The following is a 21,299-nucleotide window of genomic DNA, read 5'->3' as shown; positions in this document are numbered from 1 at the left end:
AAAAAAACATGTTTCCCATGCTGCTCATGAAAATAGTAGAGTCAAGAAGAATAGAATTATATTGCTAAAGTCTTTAATTAAATGTTCATCTTTGTGAATATCAGGTATATACTACAAGGAGAATGAAGGGAGACAGTTGATTGAGTCAAAGAAGACAAGGGGGAAGGAGCTTTCAGAGTATTATTTATGTGGTTGTAATAATGAACATTTCACTCAGTTCTTCATACTCTGTGATTCTAAAGAATATACTATAGCCAGGAGCCCATCTTCACCACAGTCTCCTACCAAGCCTAAGGCAGACAGTGCATATAGCTCTGAGTTCTGCATAAATTCACTTATTATGCGCACATAACATATGTGTATATAACTCATATGACATCAATCTATTAGTTACAACTTTTGTAGATGACTGGATATGGAAATTGAATTCAGATAGCTATAGAGCATTCTCTAAGTACCAGATTTCTATGTCTACTGATGGTTTAGCGAACTCTGCCTCTTTCAGTGCTCGGGAGGAGTATAGGGTATTCTCAGATTCACCTTCTTGAATATGTCACACTATTTGGAATCATACAGCAGTATTTCTTTCTTAGTAACATTGACATAGGAGCTTTACATGATTCTTGCAGCCTTGTAGCTTATCTCTTTTTACTGTGTGCTAACTTCTGTATGATAGGATATTTCAGATCTCTGTGGTAGTTACAACTGTTGTTTGTTTGTTTTATTTTGTTTAAGAATATGGCTAATTAGAACCACAAACCAAAGCTTAAGACAAGGTATTTATTCTCTTTCAAAGTCTATAGGTGGAGCCTGGAGTTAGGAAGTCTGTTTTCAGAGTTGGTCCTCCAAGGTGGATCAACTTCTAGTGAGCTGGACATTGTATATCATCAGTCCCCTTTGATTCCTAGACACATCATTCGGAGCTCTGACTCTGCCATGGTGTGACACTCTCTCCTGTGTTGTTCTTCCCCTCACTATAAATCATGTTGGATAAAGGGGCTGTCTTAATGAAACAGGGTCTTATCTTAACTCATTGTATCTGCAACAAACAACATCTCATGCTTGAATTTTAAAAAAGACATGGAATTTGGGGTAGTTACTTTTCAATGCATTAGAGTTATAGGGGAGAGTTTTTCCTTATACCACAAAGCAGCACATTTATATAACATAGAGAACAGATTTATTAGGATTTATTTGGTCACATAGGACTCTTCTTCAGAGGTAAAAGGTTGGAAAATCTAGGTCAAACTCTCTGAGAGTCCCTGCATATATGTAGCAGATGTGCAGCTTGGTCTTCACGTGAGTCCCAAACAACTGGAGTGGGGGCTATCACAAAAGATGTTGCCTGTACATGGGATATGTTCTCTTAGATCAACTGCCTTCTCTGGCCTCAGTGGGAAAGGAAGTGACTAGCAGAGACTTGAAGTGCCATGACTGGGGGTGCGGATATCCAGGGAGACTTTACCCACTCAAAGAAGGTAGGGGGTAGGAGAACGATTGTAGGAGGGGGTTACCAGAAAGGGGCAGTGAGTGGAGGTAAGATGAATAAGTAAAAAATAAAATAAAAAGATTCTCTGAGAGTAACAATTTTTGTTCAGTTATTTCGACAAACTACATTCTTGTGTAGTGTCTTTCAGGAATCCACCATTGTTTAATTTATTGGGTATAACACTTCATAATTACCTACATTTGAGTCACTCAATTCTTTTAGAATTCCCATTTTCTCATGAATTGTTAATGTCTGCTTCTATATGTAAAGCAGCAAACCAAAAAGAGATGGAAGAAAGGAAGGAAGGAAAGAAGAAAGAAGGAAATAAATGAAACAAAATTACAAGATGATAACTGCTTCCTTTCTGGGGAAGAAAGAACAGTTATGTTCATCTGATCACAGATGTTACAGGATGCTCAGCTCCTGACCCACAGGGATTCCTTCTTTGGGTGACTCATAAATAATGTGCTTTGATGGGTTTGAATAGTTGACTGTAGTTAACTCACAGCTCAATTTACTGATGCTTCTCTTGACAGAGTACCATAGATTGGATAAATGCATAAGCCAAAGAAGCTTTACTTTCTCCCACTCTAAAAGCTCTGAGCTCAAGCTCAGAATTTCAGCCTGGTAAGGTCTGTAAAGAGCTGTCTTCTAGGTTCCATAGAGATGGGCACTTTCCCAGTGTAGCTTTGTGTATGTGAAGGGGAGGGGGAGATGGAAGGGGAATGGAAAAAATGATAGAGGGAGAGAGCAGGTCTTTCAAGACTTGATTGCCTCTGAAAGTCCCAATCTTGAATTGCTGCGAGCATTCTCAAATGTTCTCAGATGTGAACTGTGAAGGTGGGGGGACATTCAGTGAGTCACTTAGTTCGTACTGCCAGCAGAGAGCAGGAACTCTGCTACTGATGTATTAGTTTCTTCTAAGACTCTGTCATAACTACTGTTATCTAAAAAAACAAAACCAAAATAAAAGAGAAAAAGTGACTTCAAACTACACAGGAGTGACTTCCTTGAGATTTCCAGGAGATAGCATCTCACAAAAGATATCCTGTTCCTCTGCCTCTTCCTCAATTCTGCTTCTGAGATTTTCCCTTGAGCCTGAAATGCAGCCTTTGTGTTGTAGATGAATAAGTTGAGGGTGCCTTCACATGATCTTTTGTTCCATGGATTTTGATAATCTGTGTTCTCTACTACGATATCCATGTAGTGCAAATAGAGGTTTCTTTGTTGATGGGTGAGAGCTTAATTGGGGACGTAAGGACAAATATTTATAATGCAGCTAGGAATTGCATTCTTTAATAAAATGGTTCTTCTCCAAGATCCAAGACCTGCAGCAGCCCCAGGTAGTTGTAGTCTTAATAGACTGCCTAAATAAGCCCGAAGAAGGAGGGCGCTAAGAGTTATGCTAACAGGGAAGAGGGAAATCTCATAGGGTCCAGCCCTATACAAAGAACTACAGGCTACTAACAAACACTGTGAGTGAGAAAAATAGTCTTCCGTAGGGAAGAGCAACCCATCTCCAATAGTCTGATGCCAAATAATCATCCCTGAAATCCAATACATATATCTTTCCTGAACTTGACAGAAAGGGAGTACATAGGAGAGGTTGGAAATAATCTAATTATAACATGAAATACCTTTTAACAGGTAAATCTCTCAAAGAGTTTGTTTAGAGATCAAGTTGTGAAGAGTTCATCATTCTGTTGGAGGAAGCCTTTCATAAATTACACACATGGAAAGGTTCACATGAGGCTTAAATAAAAGAGTAGGAAGCATTAAAACTTTTATGACTCACAGGAAGCAGTAAGCTTTGGAATTTCTATTTCTTAAATTAGCCCTCTCTAGCTATGTACAGAAAAAAATGACTGCGTTCATGTTTCTTAAAGTTGCAGTAAAAAAAAAAATCATTATTAAAACCATTGTTTTCAAAGCTGCAGATTGCCTGCTTCTGCTAGTACCTGCTCTGAGAAATATGGCACATTGAATTTAGCCCTTAAAGGAGGGAAAGTATCTTCTAGAGCCATATGAGATAAAAATAAATTTGTCACTCTCCCACCAGAGTATAGGCTTTGCTGTAATTTTGTACATTCCTCTTAATTAAAAAATGTTAGGTTGTTTTGCAATAGATGATTACTATTGCCTTTTGCATACACATATATATGCACATTAATGTCAGTTTCTTAAGTTGGGATTTATACATGCACACATACACATACATTTAGGTAGAAAGATATAGTTATTATAGATGATAGACAGACAGATAGACAGACAGACAGACAGACAGACAGACAGACAGACAGACAGACAGACAGATAGATAGATAGATAGATAGATAGATAAGAAATCTGCCACTAAGGTAAGTGTTTATATGTTCATTCATTCATCATGGATTTACTGAACTTCATGATCTTCCTGCAATGCTGAAACTCTAACTATGTGATACTAACATTTTAGCAGAAAGAAGCGGGCAGATGGAAACTACAGAAGCCAAGGCCCCTAACAGATGTAAATGCAATGTTATTTTGATCCTGGAACATGCAGTTGAGTGTGAATAAACAATACAAACTCACTAGAAACACTTGGGACAATGTAAGGGACTGTCTCATTAATCATGATCTATTCTTTGTGACTCACCCAGAGAGCTAACATGGGAAGGAACATTTTCTGTTTTCTCCTGCTAGCCCAGCAAATGGAAAGGTCATTAGGTGTTCATATGGAGCAGTGTGTGTCACTGGGGACTTGGACTGTGCTAAGGGAGGGAACCCAATTACTTTTTGTAGCAAAACAAGATTTCTCTTGATATCTTTGCTCTAAAACTCAGTTTCACACTTCGTTTGGGATTATATTTATCCTCCCAGCAAAACGTACTGTATTCTCTGAAGAAGTTGCCACTAAACTATATATGTATATGTGTATGTATGTATGTGTATGTATATGTGTATGTGTGTATGTATATGTATATATACATGCACATAAATATGTTCATATGTTACATACATACACACACACAAACACACACACAAGCATATATATAATAGCAGAATTCACAAGCTACATATTCCAATATCTTTTCTCATCAATACAGTGAGCATAATTCCATTTGGAAGGAAATTAGAATAAATATGTGGTCATTATTCTTGTTACCATGGTGAATATCCATTGCCCTTCCTTAGACCTATCAGCCCTTTAATTCTGAGTTTGGAGCTTTGAACCTTATATATAGTTTGCATTGACTCTATGACTCAGGAATTTACCAGGAATAATAATTCCTAATGACAATTAAGGCTTAATACTTAAACATTTTGTAACCTAAATGTGTTTAATTACTTCATGTTGAAGTATAAATATGAGTATGTCTTCCTATTTTTGATACACATGTGTAACTTAAAATGGTAGTTGCCACAAACATGGGGAAAAGAAGCTGTGTGTGTGTGTGTGTGTGTGTGTGTGTGTGTGTGTGTGAGTGTGTGTGTGAAGGATTCATTATGTTGGCCAAGTTGGTCCAAAACAGTATATAGTCTAGGCTTTCCTTGAACTCATGGTGGTTCCTTTTTGTGTCAGATGTGTGCCACCAACCCAGTCACATATATGTATATTGATGAGTTCAAGTTAATATATGAATATTACTGGTTCCAGGTAATGTACTTCCTGATGACATTTTCATGCAAATACTTATAGATGGCAATAATCTTAGTGAGCTTTCCACATATGGAGTAATAATGATGCTCTATCCAAGCTCAAAACAGTACCTAACAAATATATGATATTAGACATGAGGCACCCTCTTTTGAGTTATTGGCCAGGGCTATCCATGAGACTTCTAAAACATAAACCCTATTGCTATTCCACTTGGTTATCCCATGAGAAATGGAAGGTAACTATTGCTTAACATGTTTTGTATCTCAGAAACAGAGCCCACAGACCCCTGAGTTGGAAGAGATCTGAATGTCCACTCCCTGACAATGAGCTTTTGTGATATCAGAAGGAACCATGAAAGATTTCAAAGAAAGGAGGCAATCAACTGTCCTACCCAGCTATGATTCCTGTGAACTACACCAACAACTAGCATGGAACAATAACCCCAAGTGTACAGTAGTGACATGCATACCTAAGCAGTAACAACAGATCTTTGAATGGACTTAAAAATTTCTCAACAAGAGGGAAACCGTGACTGATACTGAAAACCTAGCTAATGACTGAGTGCTAGCGAAATCATGTTTATTGGAGGAGAACCTACAATTTCAAATTGCATAGACCAACATAATTTGTAAGAACAACCTGTAAATATTTGTCCTTAATTCATTTTGATTTTCATTTACTTGATGGGTAAAAATATTGATATGTGTAAATATACTTGTTCATTTATACATTTTCATTTGAATTTAAATTTCATTTGAATTTTCATTTCATTTTATTTGTCTACATAATAGATTATTAACTTTCTCTGTCTCTCTGTCTCTCTGTCTCTGTCTCTCTCTGTCTCTCTCTGTCTCTCTCTGTCTCTCTCTGTCTCTCTCTGTCTGTCTGTCTCTCTCTCTCTCTCTCTCTCTCTCTCTGTCTCTCTCTCTCTCTCTCTCTCTCTCTCTCTCTCTCTCTCTCTCTCTCTCTCTCTCTCTCTCTCTCTCTCTCTCTCTCTCTCTCTCGGCTTCCTCTGGCCATCCTAAACTCTCACTGTAGGCCAGGCTGGCCTTGCACTCAGAGATCAACTTGCCTCTGCCTCCCAAGTACTGGGATTAAAGGGGTGTGCTATCACCACCCAACTTTTTCTTAAATTCTGAATATAACTGTATGTATTAATCGCTTGTTGAATTAATAAATGGCAAATATTTATTCAATTATATTTTTATTAAAAATAAAGTTTACTACTTGACAATTATATATAAAGATTTTCTTCTATTTTTTAGGCTGTCTCTTCTCTCTGTAGTCTCTGAAATACAGAATTCACTTTCAAAGCTTCAGCAACAGCCCTTTAGAGCTTTCTTTTCACAGTAACTCCAGAACTATCAAATACTGCCTGGCCTGGGCAGCTTTCTGAAGCCTAGGAGAAAGAGTGTAGGATTCCCCTCAGTCGCACATATTTCATATTTCCAAGGCTAGTATCACATGGAGGATACTGGCTTCTTCAACCGCAGGCTTCAGATAGACTCTTGGATCACGCACAGCTCTGGTAGCTTTTGTGTACTGAAGTAACTGTGTTCTAGAATTAAGCAATTCCTTTGTTTTTCTCCCTTTATGAGTTGTACTTATCTGGGCATAATATTGTCCCAGAAACCAGGTATTCAAACATATCAAAAACATTTTTCATTCAGACAAAGACATTTCTCATTCCACCTGTTACACCTTGGTTTGGTAGAAAGTCATTACAGGGTTCCAGTAGCAGTATGAATACCAACAAAAATGGCCACATCAGAGAGGTATACATATCTTAGCCTCTCTTTTTATGTCACACCTGAGGGATTTAGTGGGAAAAAAAATCTAGTGTGAATACTGGTACAGTGCCGTACTGTGAGAGTGCCACTCTATTTTGTTCATTATCAATTCATTAGAAGAAGAATGATAACGTTCCATGTTCAAGGTTGCTTCTTGGCCTTCTGAGACCAAGTTAAATGACACTCCAGCTATTGCATCTACATTTTCAGAAGCTGAAAGAAGAAGTAGAGAAGGAGGGGAAAGAATAAAAACACCATCACCACCACAACCTCTAACAACATCACCCCCAAACCAAGAAAACAAAATGTACCTTTCTGTGTCCTTTAAAATAAACTCTCCCTGAGTTTTCCCTACTTAACTTTATATTGGTCAGAATTAGGTCACAGGGCTACTGCTTTCAGACCATGCTGAGCAATGCCGGCTTCTAGCAAAATATATTGCGTCTTGAATGTAATTTGGATACATACCAAATAAGAGCACAGCAAGAAAGCAAGACACTAGCACTCTACCTATCCACGAATAAGATGTCCTAGCCAGAGGGGCAAGAGATAGGAGGTGGCATTTGGTGGATAGTAGAAACTGTGGTGATGATATTTTGACTGTGAATATGTGACAGGGCCTCTAATAGCAACTGCTATCATGTGTGTTTAGCTTCCTTACATGAATCAGAAATGTCACTGTGTACTTTTTATTAGAATAAGGCATTTCCCTGGAATTTCTAAAAAAATATGCATCATGGTAAGTAGAAAAATGAAACACCTGCATGTTGTGTATGAAACTGTCTCTAGAGAGTAATCTAATAGTTTTTCCACAGTGTTTCCAAGTCTGAGGAGACTTTGGGGGAGGCTGTCACCAAGGGTGGTTGGCTCTACTTTGGAGCTCTACTCCCTATAACAATGTTTCCTGATCATCAAGGGTTGGCAGAAACCTGTGGAAGAGAATAGTAAGTGAAGCATTCAAGTGCTTTTTCCTTTAAAATATGCCCTCTTGGCTAGTCCTGGCTCAGATGTGCAAACCAGAAGAAAATGAATATTTTACTAAGATCTAACGTTTAAGGAAGTTTATAATAAATCTTGTTGTCAACACTTCACCATGACATTTTGATGGTCCCTAAAGTGTTAAATTATTATGGGGTGGATACACTTGAGTGGTATTCAAAACTTTTTAAAATATCAGATTATATACAGAGTAACATTCATATCAAAGAGGATTTCAATGGGAGAGGGAGGGAGATGAGAGAGGGCTACAGGAATAAAATTAAATACATGTATGTAACTATTGGTGGATAGAAAGATGAAAAACATTGCAGAAATGGCAACATGTACTACAATGACTGAACTCTACAAACCATAGTTTGAACTTAGACTTTAAAACATTTCCTAACTGTCTATGTCTCAGGAGTAACTAATCAATTATAGCCTATATTTGGAATCATTTAAAACTGGCTAACTCTTTGGCAGAAACAATGGTAACTCTTGGCAAAGAGACACCTCAAGGCTTCATGGCTCTGAGAGTCTAGAAGAGGCATGACGTGTATTTGCTCCCCCTCCCTCCCTCCCTCCCTCCCTCCCTTCCTCCCTCCCTCTCTTTCTTTCTCTCTCTCTCCCTTTCCCTCTCTCTCTCTCTCCCTCCCTCTCCCCCTCCCTCCTTCCCTCCTTCTCTCTCTCTCTCTCTCTCTCTCCTTTCTTCCTTTCTTTCTATATTTGTGTATGGGTGTTTTGCCTGCATGTATGATATATATATATCATATCATGTGCTTGCCCAGAAACAAAGAAGGCCAGAAGAGATTAACACTGGATCTCCTGGAACTGGAGTTACAGATGACTGTGAGCTGCCATGTGGGTGTGGGGAATCAAACCAAGGTCCTCCAGAAGAAGTGTTAGTAACCATTGAGTTATATCTTCAACGCCACATGTTGTATTTTAGTTTTCCTTCCTCCCTCCCTCCTTCCTCTCCTTCCTCCCTGTCTCCTTCCCTTGCTTCCTTCCTCCTTTCCTTCTTTCATTTTCAACACTCTCATTTAGTTTATGGAACTAAACATGGAGCCTTGAATAAAGTGGCAAATCAAGTTATAGCACACAGAAGTTGGGCAGGACTTAGGACTCTTCTTTGTGACCCAAGTAAGTGTCTTGGGTTGGGCAAAACTGATAGACAATGTAAACAAACACTTTGGTGAAATGAGTTACCTACTTTTTTTGTGTTACTTGTGGAAAAGAGGCACAACTAACATAATATAATTAATATAATAAAATATTTCATTTCACACACTTATAGAGGCTTATAAAATCATTGTTCTCTGCTTGTTTCCCCAGGTGATAAGACCACACATACGAAACCTTCTACATCTTACTTCAAGGATCAAATTCCTCAACTTTTCTGTGTTAATGCTGGCATAATTTGAATATTCTGACAGTGTCAAGTTCATGGACTTAAACTTTTTCTGAATTTATATCAACAAAAATACTGGCTTGATGATAACTCTCCTGTATGTACTGTGACACATATCCTTTTTACATTCTGGGCTTTTGGCATCAATGGAAAATTTATCTTTATATGTTTATGTATATTGTTAGATATTGTCTAATGTCTCTAACAATTCAAATTTCTACCACATCTCTTATTCTTTTTACTTCTTTTTGTCTTTTAGCCCTTGTCCCATGGTGATATCTGTATTCTAGGTTTGTAAATTCTTTTTGTATATATTATATATCAATCTTCTGTGTTATGTTTTTATAAAGATTCTCTCTTGACTCTTGACCCTTTTTTTTTTTTTCAGAGTTGCCACCGCATGCACTTTATTGAAAATCCACTGTGGACAGATATGTGAAGGTAACATTTGCATACGCATAGGGTAAAGGGTCAAGGTCTCAGCCTAGGGGGAGGGCCAAAGGTGGACCATGGAACACAGGGCAGCTAGAATCCAGAATGTGGCACTCTTTGTGAAAGTGATTGAAAGACTACCGCAGAAGTGGTAGAGAAAATAATGATGCAGATAATGACCATAAGGATGCTGAAGATCAGGGAGCTGATATTCAGGCACTTGGCAGTGGAGGCGTAGGTCTGGGCTCCAATCACATCGCCCACCATCTTCCTGTCCCTGGACTTCACAGAGTAGGCATAGGCGATGAAGCCCAGGCAGCAGGCGTTGAAGAAGAGTGTATTGAAGAGGGACCAGACCACATGGTCAGGCACAGAGACCTCTCTGGGCATGTTGATCACAGTGGTCCTCACGACAGCTGAGTTGTGTTCCCCCAGCTCAGTCACCCCATACTCCTCTTTGATTGTCTCATAGCTCGGAGGGAGTCCGGCATTGGTGGGCAAGAAGGCTTGAGAATTGTGGCTCATGGTACTGACTCTGTCTGGAACAACCGCACTGTCTGGACTCTTGACCCTTTTAATTAGGATATGACATTAGAATATTTCCTAGTTTTATGAATTAAACTATGTATTAACTTTCTTCCCAATCATTTGAGTTTCTTATTTGGATAAATAATAATAATATTAGTAATACTAATTAATAATAATAAATAATTATTTTTCACGATGAAACACTGTAAACTATGTTTTTATTTTTGATTGATAATCTATTTGTATGCACATATATACATATATACATATATATGCATATATATGAATTAGAATGTAAGATGCTGAGTCTCATTTATAGTTGATAAGGATCAACTCACAGAAATTAAACATCATCCATCGTCTTAGGCTTTCATCATTTGTTTATAGTGAGTAAGATCAATTATTTTCAGGTGTATAATTAGCTACTGTTAATTCTATTCATCTTGTTCCAAGGCAGAAAACCAGAAAGTTTTCTTTAAGTGATGCTCTTGTATTTCTTGTTGACTTTATCCAGTCCTGCTCTACCCATTTTTCCCATTTCTGCTGGATAAATTTCTGATCTCACATTCTTTCTGCAAATTAGTTTGTTTACATACATTACTGAGTTTACATACTTTCACTCCTCTCTTCCTCTCTCCAGCTTCTTCTGTGTCTCTTTACTCCTGTAAATTTTATGATCTCTTCCTGTTTTTTTAATAATTATTATTTAACATATAGACAAACACACAAACATATATATGGCATACTGCATTTATATAATGTTCCTAATATACGCATGTGTTTAGGCTGACTACTAGGATTGGATAACCTGTTAGTGGGCTCATCCTTGGAGAAAACTTATTCTTCCTCTCTTAGTAGCCAGTGATTGCCTGCAGTTAATGTTTTACTAAGCATAATGTCCTACAGCACTATGTCAGCTGTCCCAAGTGCCAGGATTCCACTTCTTGATGGCTGTGTATATATAGCAAATTTCATTTACCCATTTGTCTGTTGATAGGCATCAACAGCACTAATCCTCATCATTGCTAGTCCTTGAATAATATGACAGTGTAGCTATCTTTCTGACATGGCGATTTCATTATCTTTGAGTTTATGCCCAGTGCTGAAACATTGAATTGGAAAGTAAGACCCATTTTTAGTTTCTTAAGGATATTCCATGTCACAGGGCACAACAGATATGCTCATTTGTATTACTACCAGCAGTGCACAAGGCTCACTCTTTTTCTATCCCTAGCCCACACTTACATTTCCTCTTTCTGACTACAGTCTTCACAGAGGCTAGGTGACATCGCAGTGTGGTTTGCCTTTGTTCTTGACAAGTTCTTGATTGTATGGAACATTTTTCATACATCTGTGGTACCATGGACTGGGTTCATTGCAGGGACCTCTTGTTTCAGTGCGAGTGATAAACAGAGTCGATACAAAGAAGTGTGGGATGTATTTCTCAAAAATGGCATGAGGCTTTTACAGTCATTGCAAAAGAGAAAGAGAAATATGGCAGCTCAGTAGTTGAGGTACATTTGAGGCCATCTAAAATACACTGGGTCTAAAACAGCAGCCATCTCCTCTGGACTGGTGCAGCACCCCCGGGCTCCGAGCACACTTGGGTCCATGCGACCCGGCCAGAGTCCTGGGGGGCTGCGGGTGTGCCAGCCAGGAGGGTAGAGGCTCGAATCTCGAATCTAGAATGCAGACTGCTGTACACTTTCTCACACATACACACTCGGCTCAAGGTCCCTCCCATTCTTAGTAAAAACACCCACTATGCTAATCTTCTGGGCTAGTAGAGATGTGTCTCTTTCTTGCTAATTCCTAGAGTGGTTCAGCTGTAGTTAAACTTGCCCCGGGATTGTCATGACCACTCAGCAAACAACAATGCCCTGTTCCCTTCATTATTTCCCTAACAATGCCAGGGGCAATTAGTCTGAATGGGTGATATCCTTGTGAAATTCCAGACTGAGAATCAGCTCAGCACCATTAGGATTAGTTGGAACATTGTGGGGGCCAGGAAACATTGTTCAATATAGTTTGGCTCTAACGAAATATTTCTTAGGGCACCTTTATGCCTGAATAAAGAAAGCATGTAGATCTCTCCATAGACTTTAGCAGAAACCAATCTGGAACACATCAGAACTAGGAGATGTCAGCAACTGACCACCTCAGGAGACTGGCTCTCTGTGAAGAGTAGGCCTCAGGTCTATGATCAGGATTTTTAGACCTGTCATGCAGACACAACTGAAGTAGACGAGTGCTGCATGACATGTTGGCATTTTGTACACTTACTTCTGAGACATAATTATTTAGGTTTTCAAGAGATTGTATTTTTTAATTGCATTTATTAAATTTATTTTTAAATACTAGAAGCCAGAATGTAATGCTATTTTCATATGGAGTGGCAATATGCTATTTTAACTACATTTTTCACTTGACAGAAGAATCATACCTTTGCTGCATTATATTCTCATAAATACTGAGGTTTAACTTTCAATTATCTATTTTCCCTGTGTGAGTTCTACATGTACCCTGGTATAATCAGTGGTGTGACCCCAGTGTTGGTAAAAAAAAATTTTACTTCTTGCTAAATCAATTCCACTCTTTTTAATAGTCCCTATCAACAATCTCTTGTCTCTTTTGAGGCAGTCATTCTTTTCAGTAAAAATTCACAGTAAGATGCTGGGTTGAATGTACTTATTAGTTCTGAATTGAATTCATATACTGTTCATGTCAAAGCTGACGTTTCATTTAGTTAAATCATAACTGAAAGAGCTTCACATCTTTTTTTTTCATGGAGGGCTTATTTTATATCCACTAATATATTCTGATGTGATGGTTCATTTGGGATATTGGACTTAATTTGTGGCTGACATATAACTTGTAGTTTCTATAAGATAAATTATCTTTTTCAATTCTCTAAGTATATGGCCAGAAAAGATGATTCTTTCTTTTCTTTTCTTTTCTTTTCTTTTTTTTTTGGTTTTTCAAGACAAGGTTTCTCTGTGTAGTCCTGGCTGTCCTGGAACTCACTCTATAGATCAGGCTGGCCTCGAACTCAGAAATCCATCTGCCTCTGCGTGTGCCACCACCGCCTGGCGAAAAGATGATTCTTATTTTATTTATTTATTTATTTTGTATGTGTGTGTGTGATGGTTCCTGTTTAGAGGTCAGAGGACAAGAATGGGTGATTGTTCTCACCTTCCTTCTTCTTTGAAACAGGGTCTCCCATGGGTCACCACAGTGTCTTCCAGGGCAGCTGGCCTGAGACTATAGGAATTATCCCAATTGTGCTGTAGGACTTCTATTCTGCCAATCACCAGCACAAATGCTTCTGGCTTTCTATGGGTTCTGGGGATCTCAGGTGTCTATGCTTTGAAAGCTAGTACTTTATTCACTTAGCCTTGTTCTCAGGCCTATATTAGCTACTAATCTACACTACTACAAAATTTAAAAATTCATACCATTTATTTAGTGTGCATTTTTGTGGCGATTGGGGAATACATGTGAAAATCACAGGACAACTAGTGGGCGTTGCTTCTCTCTTATCCTATCAGTGGTGCTAATTCAAGGTATCACAGAGCAATTACCAACAAAGGGAAATGTATTCCTCACATTTGTGCTAGTTGGGAAACCCAAGATCAAGGGTCAGACATCTGGTAATAGTATTTGTACTGTGTAATCTTTTGTTAGAAAATTGAAGGGTAAAACAGTGTGAGATAATAGGAAAGGGCTGAACTCATCCCTTTATAAGAAACTCCTCGCTGCAGGGATAATACAAGTCAGTTCATGAAGATGAGCCCACCATGCTTTCTGTAATTTTCACTCCTCCAATTAGGGACAACATCTCTAAACTACCAAGTAAAGATCACACATCCAGCACATGATTTTTAGGGGACACATGAGAACCAGAAGACCATTTTCTCATTTCTTTCTCTCTTCATGCCAAAACTAAGAAATATCATAAGTGATAGAGAAAAAGTGGTGGAAATGCAATGTAAAGAGAAAAAATTATCATTCTCTTTGAGCAACAGCTTGTGGGGAGAAAACAGTTTCAAAGTGGATGTGAAGTTGAAATCTTGGACTTCATTGGATTCACAGTGTCTTATTTCACCAAAAAACACCTATACTTATAATTTAGAAGTATGTGGAAGCCTGCGAGGTATATTTAAAATACCGATAGGAAGGAACAGAAGTTGCGGGTGTATCTCAAAATATCAGTTTAATAAAATAAATGCTGGACTTTATAGGAATTTTTGATATTGTTTTGTCTTGTTAATAAACAAAGAAGCTAACAGTCTAAGACTAACCATATGATGGCATCCATGTTCTGACTGTTAGAAGAGAGATTTAGCCAAGTATTAAAGGATGATGGTTCACTGCACTAAATTCCTGCTTTCATTGTTTTGTGCTGTTTTATTAATTTATTGCTAGAATGGACTCTAGAAGCTTACATGGAACCTTTCCTGTATTCCAGTGAGTCTAGAATCTTTCAAATCTGGGCAGCTGTTTAAACTATTTATATGCCCTTGTAAGATCTGGAGAAAGACCACAATACTAATGGTAACTTGACTTTCCATGGATCCTTTGTCTTCTGTTACCTTGTGCTTTATTAATGCTGATTCAGTCTGGAACTACTCTACATATAACCTGGGATCTGTCTAAATTGATGTTCTCACTTATCCTTTCTTGGAATTGGTTCTTACAGTTTGGCTGGGATCGTTTTTCTGATCCTTAAAGTCAGAGTGAGATTTGACTGACCGCAGATGTAGTTGAACTTCGATCATCATCACCTCCACTATAGATAGTCATATTCACTAATCTTTGATGGGAATTTGATAAGAGATCTGCCTAAAGTAAGAGTAATTATTTTGGAAGTGTCCCAAAGTGAAAACAATAGGCGAAGGAAAGTTAAACTGTATCAATTATTAGACATCTGTAAAAAGCTCTAATCAATAATGGGTAGCTAGAGAATGGATAGATGAGTCAGCAGACATTTAATCCTGAACTTATATGGATACCAGTGTTACACTCACCTCTACTTTGTGGGAAATAGTGTCTCTATTTTCTCTATTATACTGTCCTGGTCATGGTTTAATGTGGCTTATCAGGTAGGTAAAAAATATTTCAATCAATGTCCAAGAAATTGTAAAGCACCATTAATGATCAAAGCAGTATGCCTGTGTGAAAGGACCTTGTAGATGAAATGCTCTTACCAGGTGTGAATAAACACTGAAGGGTTCTCAAATCCCTGCATGGATAAGCCTCTAGAATCACTGAATGCATAAGGGATTATCTAGACTAGATGGACTGAAGTAAGAAGATCTACTATAATCATTTGCTCATCATTATATAGGCTGCAGTTCCTGGCTGAATAAAAATGAAAAGCAACCTTAGCACAGGAATGCATGGCTTTCTTTTTCTTGACTATAGGTCCTATATGATTAGTCAGGCTCTGGCTTCTGCTCTCATGTCTATTACCATGATGGAATACATCCATAAGAATATGAGCTAGAATGAATCATTCCTTTCAAACATTTTTCTCAAATCTTTTCTAACACCAGCGAGAAAAGTAACTGATATGGTGGATCTTGAGTAATGAGAGAAATAGGCAGATCTAATGGAAAAGGGAAGATACCTTTCCAAGTGTATGCCAAGGTCTTGTTGTAGGAGGAGAACTTAAGAAATTAAACATCAGCAAAATAAATAACTCAATTTAAAAATGGGGTACAGAAGGCTAATATCCAATATATACAAAGAACTCAAGAAGTTAGACTCCAGAGAATCAAACAAGCCTATTAAAATGGGGTACAGAGCTAAACAAAGAATCCTCAATTGAAGAATATCAAATGGCCAAGAAACACTTAAATGAATGCTCAATATCCTAAGTCATCAGGGAAATGCAAATCAAAACAACCCTGAGATTCCACCTACACCAGTCAGAATGGCTAAGATCAAAAACTCAGGTGAAAGAAAATGCTGACAAGGATGTGGACAAAGAGGAACATTCCTCTATTGATGGTGGTATTGCAAGCTGGTACAACCACTCTGGAAATCAATCTGGCAGTTCCCAAGAAAACTGGACATATTAGTACCTGAGGACCCAGATATACCACTCCTGGTCAGGTATGCAAAAGATGCTACAACATATAACAAGGACACATGCTCCAATATGTTCATTGCAGCCTTATTTATAATAGCCAGAAGCTGAAAAGAACCCAGATGTCCTTCAACAGAGGAATGAATACAGAAAATGTGGTACATTTACACAATGGAGTACTACTCAGCTATTAAAAACAATGAATTCATTAAATTCACAGGCAAATGTATGGAACTAGAAAATATCATTCTGAGTGAGGTAACTCAATCGCAAAAGAACACACATAGTATACACTCACTGATAAGTGTATATTAGCCCAAAAGCTTGGAGTACCCAAGATACAATTCACAGACCACATGAAGCTCAAGAAGAAGGAAACCAAAGTGTGAGTGCTTAGGTCCTTATTAGAAGGGGGGGCCAAATACTCATGGGAGCAAATATAGAGACAAAGTGTGGAGCAGAGATGAAAGGGAAGGCCATCCAGAGACTGCCCCACCTGGGGATTCATCCCATATACTGTCACCAAACCCAGACACTCTTGTGGATGCCAAGAAGTACATGCTGATAGGAGCCTGATATAGCTATCTCCTGAGAGGCTCTGCCAGAGCCTGAAAAGTACACAAGATACTCACAGCCAAGTATTGGACTGAGCATGGGGTCCACAATGGAGGAGTTAAGAGAAATGAGTGAAGGAGCTGAAGATGTTTGCATCCTCATAGGAAGAACAACAATATCAACCAACCAAAACCCCCAGAACTCCCAGGAACTAAGCCACCAACCAAAGAGTACACATGGAGGAACCTATCTCTCCACATATGTAGCAGAGGATAGCCTTGTCTGGCATCAATGGAAGGAGAGGCCCTTGGTCCTCTGAAGTTTCGATGTCCCAGTTTAGGGGAATTCGAGTGCAGGGAGGTGGGAGTGGATGGGTAATGGAGGAAACACCCTCATAGAAGCAGGGGGGGAAGAGAAGGGGGAGAGGGTTTCCAGGGGGAAACATAGAAGGGGATAACATTTGAAATATAAATAAAGAAAATATTCAATAAAAAATATGGCAAAAAATGGGCTATAGAGATAAACAGAGAATTTTTAATAGAAGACTCTCTAATGGAAGAGAAACAGAAGAAATGTTCAGTGCCCTTAGCCATCAGGGAAGTACAAATCAAAATGACTGAGATTCCATTCTATACCCATTAGAGTTGCTAAGATCAAAACTCAAGTGAAAACATATGCTATGAAGGACTGATACAAAGGGACACTCCTCCATTGCTAGTGGGAGTACAAACTTATACAACCACTTTAGAAATAAATCTAGTTGTTCCTCAGAAAATTAGGAATAGTTCTATATTATGACCCATCTGTACTTCTCATGGGTTAATATCCAAAAGATGTTCCATCATACCACAAGGGTACTTGTTCAACTATGTTTACAGTATCATCATATTATTACATTGTTTATAGTAGCTAGAAACTGGATACAATCTAAATGTCTCTCAACTGAAGAATGGATAAAGAAAATGTGGTACCTTTATACAATGAAATACTGCTTAGCTATTAAAAACAAGGACAATAAGAAATTTGAAGGCAAATAGATGGGAACTTGAGAATATTATCCTGAGAGAAGTAACCCAGATCCAGAAAACATATATGCTATATGTTCACTTATAAGTAGATATTAGCCACAAAACACAGGATAACCATGCTACAATCCACAAATACAAGGAAACTAAGACCCAAGGGGGAATGCTTCAATCTCAATCAGAAGTAGAAATAAAATAGCTGAAGTAGGTGGAAGAAGGGGAGCTGGGTGGGAGAAGGGGTGAGAAAGGAATGGGATGGAGATCAGATATAGGGAGGGGGAGGAATGGGAGAGAGAACAGAAATTGGTGGGGGCAGCTCTGGGGCTGGGGAAACTCCCAGGAGTCTTTGGAGTGACCCTAGCTGAGACTCCTAGTAGCAAGAGATATGGAGTCTGAAGAGGCCACCTCCTGTAGCTGGTAGGACTTCCAGATTAGGGAGAGAGATGTCGTCAAACCACCCACAAACTTTCAACCCAAAATTTGTTCTGCCTATAAGAAATGCAAGGATAAAGATGGAGCAGAGATTGAGGGAATGGCTAATCAATGACTGGTCCAACTTGAGACCCATCCCATGGAAGACATCCAACTCCTTACAATATTAATGATATTCTGCTGTCTTCTGAGAGGCTTCATCTAGCAGCTTTGGAAGCAGATGCATAGACCTGCAGTCAAACACCAGGCAGAGCTCATGGAGTCTTGTGGAAGGGTGGGGTGTAGGATTGAGTGAACCAGAGTTATCAAGGACAACACAAGGAGACCTATAGAGTAAATTAATCTCGGCCCGGGGGGCTCATGGAGATTGAACCACCAATCAAAAAGTATGCATGGGCTTGACCTAGGCACCTCACCATATGTAGCAGATGTGGACCTTCTTCATGTGTGTCTCCTAATAGTTGGAGCATGGGGAATCTCTGACTCTGTTGTGGGCCTTTGGTCCCCTTTCCCATAGCTGGGCTGCCTTGTCTGATCTCATTGGGAGAGGATGAGATTTGTCCTGCTGTGACTTGATGTGCCAAGGTAGGTGGGTACTCATGGGTCGCCTCCCTTCTTTGAGGAGAAGGAGAAGTAGAGTGGGGGAATAGGTGTAAGGGTGGGACTGGAAGGAGAGGAGGTAGGGAGTCTTGGATGAGGCTGCAAAGTGAATAAATAAATTAATAGAGAAAAAAGAAAAAGAAAAGGGGAAATACTGACACACACACACACACACACACACACACACACACACACACACACACACACCAGGGTTAAGTTCCTGAAGGGTAAAGCATGCACTGTACCTGTATCTATGAGAAAAGGATACATGCTTTCATATAAATTAAGTCCATAATATACTGCCAGAGGCTCATGTGGTTCCTGAGGTCAGCCACTGAGCAGTTTAAAGTCCTTTTGTTTACACGAAGATTAATTTAGAGATTAACTGGTTGGCTTTGCAAAAGCCCCAAGAAAGATTTTAATGAAAGCTCATAAAGCTTGTTTGTGGGTGATTGTTAATGTTTGTGTGTGTGTGTGTGTGTGTGTGTGTGTGTGTGTGTGTTCACAGAAGAGGGAGGGAGGAAAAAAGAGAAAGAAAAAAGGGTGAAGTAGGAGAGAGAGCCAGGTCTACAGGAACAGCTTTACTTGATGACGTACATTTCTTCTTTCTTAGATCTCATTATCTAAATTACTTAGTACAAATTCTTCATATGACTAAACCATATCTTGTGCATATTCAGAAAACAAATGAAAGCCAGGTTCACAACATGAATTTCACTCTAATTATGATGCTTTTTTTGAGATATAAGGGTATGTTAATAAAAGAAGAAAAGAGAGACCATTACCAGAAGTAGGAGAACACACTGATGTTCTCAGGAACTTTCAAAGGACATGTTCTTTGTATTTGTCAACTCATCTGAGTCTTATTGTTTCATTTTATGGAAGAATTAAACAACACTGCTGAAGTAAGGTCCTTTGCCTCTGAGGACACAAGTGATAGGAAGTGCAATGAATCAAGGATTTGAATTGATATTAATAGATTCAAAATCCTGAACGCTTTCCTTTCTGCTCAGTGCTCTCTCTCTCTCTCTCTCTCTCTCTCTCTCTCTCTCTCTCTCTCTCTCTCTCTCTCTCTCTCTCTGTGTGTGTGTGTGTGTGTGTACCTCTGCCTCTGTGTTTGTGTGTATGTATGTGTGTTCATGAGAGAGAGAGAGACAGAGGGATATTTTGGATTGTTTAAAAGTATAACTGTTAAATAAGAAAAACACTTAAATACTGCTTGTGTAATAGGCTAGCAAGTTTCTAGATGTTTCTATTAGAGCTCTATAGAGAAGCAACATTTGTGGACTTGTTCTAGACAGAACAGGAGATGCAGATATGATATGAGTATAAAGAGTGATGGAGTGAGAGAAGTAGAGAGAGGGTTCTTATTAGGAATTGTTTTTATGTTTATGGAGTCCAGCAAATTCTAAGATCTTCAGTTGAGTCAGCAAGATGCTTGCTAACCTAACATATGCAGATGTACACACACACACACACACACACACACACACACACAGCACACACACACAGATAACAGACCTGGAAGTGTGCCAAGGGCTAGAATGTTGATGATATAATCCAAGAGCCTGAAACCTTGGGGACTTACCTTTCAGTTAGTAGCAGATAGGTCTTTGTGTCCCTGAGGCCCAAACAGAGTAGATAGGACTCATCTATGTGAATAGAACAAAACAGTTTTGCTAACTTTACCACTGTAAGTGCAAGATTCATCCTCTCTAACCTTCCCACAGAAGCAGCAAATATATGGGTACTTTATGGCTCAGAGAACTTTGCAAAGACTATCGTCTGAATATTTGTAAGCTAGTAAATCTCATCATTGAAACAATAACTCTCAATATTATATTAAGACTATTATAATACAAAGAGATAAAGCTTCCAGTGAGATAGGTGGTCCAAAAGTTCTCATTTGACATTCATTTCTACCATGTGATGACATGTTAGCAGGCACCATTTATCAGAAATTGATCCCTCACTAGACACAGAGTTTTTCTGAACCTTGATCTAGACTTTCTTACCTCCATAGAAAGCTAATCTTGTTATTTATAAGCCATAAGATCTAACATACTTTTTTTGAAACAGCAGCAATAGAAAACAGAAAATTAATCATCTCAGCAGTGAAAAAAACCTTTCTTTTGAAAAAATTAGTTTTCCAAGTTAGATTTAAAGACAAAAAGATATAACTTGAAAAATTAAAGGGGGAAGGCCCACACTATTTCTGCAACAAATTTCTCTTCCCTCCTTCACATCTAATTAGAGTCCTCGAAATTGCCACAACATCATATCCCACTGTTCCTTCCTACACATGCAATATGCTAAAAATGCCAGTACA

At 38.6% G+C, this 21,299-nt stretch overlaps 1 pseudogene; it reads right to left on the bottom strand.

Moving 5' to 3' along the window:
* Positions 1 to 9,679: 9,679 nt before the first annotated feature.
* Positions 9,680 to 10,295, bottom strand: LOC116080039 (annotated as a pseudogene).
* Between the last annotated feature and the right edge of the window lie 11,004 nt (positions 10,296 to 21,299).

Source organism: Mastomys coucha, unplaced genomic scaffold (assembly GCF_008632895.1).
Source record: "Mastomys coucha isolate ucsf_1 unplaced genomic scaffold, UCSF_Mcou_1 pScaffold6, whole genome shotgun sequence".
NCBI lineage: Eukaryota > Metazoa > Chordata > Mammalia > Rodentia > Muridae > Mastomys > Mastomys coucha.
This window is presented reverse-complemented; position numbering and strand designations above follow the sequence as displayed.